The following is a 3808-nucleotide window of genomic DNA, read 5'->3' as shown; positions in this document are numbered from 1 at the left end:
GAATATAATATACAAGTTTCACTTTTTAAATGGAATTACTGAAATCAATCTACTTTTTCATGATATTCTAATTTTATGACCAGCACCTGTACACCCCAAAATGTACCCAATAGGCTTATCTAATGTCTTAAAGACTTAAAGATTCTGAGTCATCCAGGTCGTAGTCATTCCAAAAAAGTTGACAAAAACAATCCACTGGACTTTGTTTTTTTAAGTTTGAAGCTGTTTCGCGTCCAATCCAGGAAGTTTTTTTTAATTAAAAGTGTCAGAAATAGTCTTGATTTCAAAGGGGTGGTCCCGTTTGTACGTTTAAATTTCCATGTTTTCAAGATAAAAACAAGGTTTTGATGGGATACTGTATAAAACCTCGAACTGAAAGCTATTCCTGATATTTTTTATTGAAAAAGCTTCCTGGATGGGATGTGAAATGTCTTCAAACTTTGAAGAAAAGTCCAGTGGATGTTTTTCAACTTTTTTTGGATTTTATATGAGGTTAAGTACAGAAATATAATTTTTTAATTAACAATATCACCCAACAAGCCACATTAGACAAAGAAGTGGGCCCCATTGGACACCTCTGCTGCAAATAAAAAAAGGTCTGCTGTCTTTTTTCTTACATTCTTGCATTTTACAGACTTAAATAAGAAGTTAGTAATGAGACAATAAGATTTGAATGTAAGAATTGACGTATCATAAGTCGTGTAGGACAGTACTACAAAGAAAAAGCAACAATAGCACAAAAATACAGTATATACAAAGGTTGAAAAAGCCACAAAATAACTGAAAATGTCACCTATTCTGGACCGAACAGTAACTGATTGTATCATCTAAAAGTTTCTTTCATTACAAATCAGCTTATCTGTATTTTACTGCCATCAGGTCAGAGTAATGGAGCTGCAGCCTCAAAACATCCAACTTGAACTGGCGACTGGAGAACAAATCTAAATATATATATGTTTTAATTTTTTCTTTATTTTTTCAATTGCTGTGTTATTTTTCTGCCTTTTTCAAAAGTACCAGAATTTAGCTCAGTATAGTTTTCAATGTGTTTTACGGCCAGCTATTTGTTATCATAGAAGTGGTGCTTTCATAATACATTTTTCCTGAGATGTTACCTTTTAGCTTTGTGTGGTATTCCACTTCTGTCTTCTAACTTTAATCATCCTCTTTCATTTTTATTATGCTTCTGTCTTTAGTGCATTAGTGTTTTTATTTGTAGGTTGCCTAAACTTTCATGGTGGATCAGCAGCAATTTCCATTCCTCATCAGTCTCTGAAAATCTCAGAGCTGTTTTGATTGCAGCCTCTTTTCGATGATAGACATGGCTCTCACAATTCCGTACAATTCCATCAATAAAGATACATTGAAGTCTTTCCTTGACTAAGAAACTAGCAAGTTAACACAAATATATGGCGATGCATTGAAGAGCAAATATGATGTCAGGCCGTCATGGCAAAGGACCTGATTCCATTTAATGTCTTCACTTTGCTAAATAAAAACTGTTGCCACGAAAAAAAAAAAAAAAACACTCACGACTACCGCATGAAGAGTATTCTTCTTGTTAGAAAATACAACATCAGGTTTTAATTAAAGGTTAATTTATATTAAATGTGCATGTACAATTTCAGCAGACTCAACTTGAAATGTATTTTTACTATAGAAAAAAAAAAAAACTCAGATCATTTAAAATAGCAGGACCTTGATGTAATTAATATACAGTAAGGTTAAAGTAGTTGTTTCTTAGTCTATAATGAAAAATGCCAAACTAAATGCAGTTTGAATTCAGCATATACAGACTCATTGTTGGAAAAGATACATAATGTTGGTGATGATTTGTAATATGGTTGGAACAATTGCTTAAAAGGATGGTTTGTTATTCCACCAGACACTACAAGCATTCAACCTGCTGGATAGTTCTGTAAGCCATTATGAATGCCATCTGTCCCATAAGTGTTTAGAGTATCGCCTGGTTTCTTGAGGTGTCTGGGATTATAAAATATGTTTATGTCTGAGAATAGCTTGAAGTTTTTTTTGTACTTGTTATTCAATTCATATTATCTATTTGTTATTGTGCCAAATTTAAGTTCCACATGCCTTACCTTTTAAGCATTCTAACCTTCATGGACTATATATCAGATAAGTTGGCATGGGATGCAGTCCAACATGCACTGAGAACAGGTCCGACTCAATGCTGGCAATGTGGTGCTGTTCTACATAGGTCTGAACCCCTTCAGCCAAATAATTAACAAAAGTGGCTGTGGATATTGACTCAGAAATGGGGCCACTATCAGCCACTTACTGTGCATGGATCACATCAAGCTGTATACTAAGAGTGAATGAGAAAGTGGGGACACTGGAATGTCATTCGGGGTAGAGAAATGATACCGGATGTTGACAATTAGAGGGAAGGTAATCCACATAGAGAGGATTGCACTGCCAGAAGGGAGCATAGCAGATATAGAAGAGTGGTATGAGTACCTTGGAATACCACAGACATATGGCAACCATGAGGAGGCCTCAGCCAAATATCTGCAACGAGTGAGGTAATTTCTGAGAAACCAACTTAATTGCAAGAACAAGGTCCAGGCAATCAACAGCTATGCTTTGCCAGTAATCAGATACCCTGCTGTCGTATTAGGTTGGCTCAAGGAGGATATTCAGGCCAATGGTGTTAAAACATGAAATCAACCTCACCATGCATGCATGATTCCATCCCAAATCTAGTATCCACAAACCATACACCCAAAGATACTTTCTCAGGCAGGTTGGTAGGTTTTTCAAATGCGGGTTAACCAGCTAATGATTGGCATTTGGCTCCTTCCCATTTGGGGAAAAAACATGACCATCCACTGGCAACATGTATGACCCCTGTGCATGTCTTCTGATGCCATCCTGCTGGGTTAGTGTTGATTATGAAATCAGTGCGACATAAATCAGGAAAGCAAACAATGAGGAGCAACATGTTGCAATCTTGTTGATTACCTGCCTTCGTGTGGTGTCGTAGCCTCCCGCTTTTAACATATCTGTAATGTTTTTATATATACTGTTTCCTCGAATAGTGACTAAAATCTGGTGCTTAATCTCCTCTTCTCCTTGGATTAGGACAAGGTCACAAATCTCTCTTGCTATCTATCTTGCCAGTGCTGCGACAAGTTTACTGAATGCAAGCAGAGTTTTTTTTGCGACTGGCACGATGTTGTGATATGTTTACATTGCACTCAATGTCATGTAAATTTCTGGGTCAACGTGGGTCTGATGTTCCCACTGAATGCTGAAGAGAGCCTGAATGTTTGAAGGTGATTTTAACCCTGCGTCACTTGCTGAGTCCTTTCACTATGCGGGTTGGTATGCCGATCCAACACCTAAAAAAAAAAGCGGATTGTTCATTGGTTTTAACTGATTTTTTGGCCGGTGAGAAAGGTGTATAAGTGCAAAGAAGGAGGCAGAGGACTAGTGAGGGTCACCACTGAAGAGGAAATTTTTTCACATAAGCTAGTATACTGTACATCAGGAAGATAGCCTCAAGGACTGAAGCACTCAGGGAATGTCTCAGACAATGGAAGATGGAAGAAAAGGAACAGGAGGAACTGTCATTGAAGGAAAAACCCTTGTATGGGATGTACCACCAACGATAGCTGAAGTGACCAACACATAAGTACTAATTGTAACTCAGGGAATTTATAGATGCAGACATGTTCAGTCAAAGAATAACATTTGTGCGTTCATGCGTTGAGTTGCATGAAAGGAAGAAAAGCATATATATATATATATATATATATATATATATATATATATATATATATATATA

General features: G+C 36.7%; 1 protein-coding gene across 3 annotated transcripts in view; it reads left to right on the top strand.

The window, feature by feature from the left end:
* LOC107084467 (glutamate receptor ionotropic, kainate 5-like) overlaps positions 1 to 3808 on the top strand; it is a 271088-nt gene that overhangs the window by 123042 nt on the left and 144238 nt on the right. The gene's annotated exons all lie outside the window — the stretch shown is intronic.

The sequence above is a fragment of the Cyprinodon variegatus genome, unplaced genomic scaffold (assembly GCF_000732505.1).
Source record: "Cyprinodon variegatus isolate N-32 unplaced genomic scaffold, C_variegatus-1.0 Scaffold101, whole genome shotgun sequence".
Lineage (NCBI taxonomy): Eukaryota > Metazoa > Chordata > Actinopteri > Cyprinodontiformes > Cyprinodontidae > Cyprinodon > Cyprinodon variegatus.
Note: the sequence above shows the minus strand (reverse complement) of the source record. Positions and strands in the feature narration are given on the sequence as shown.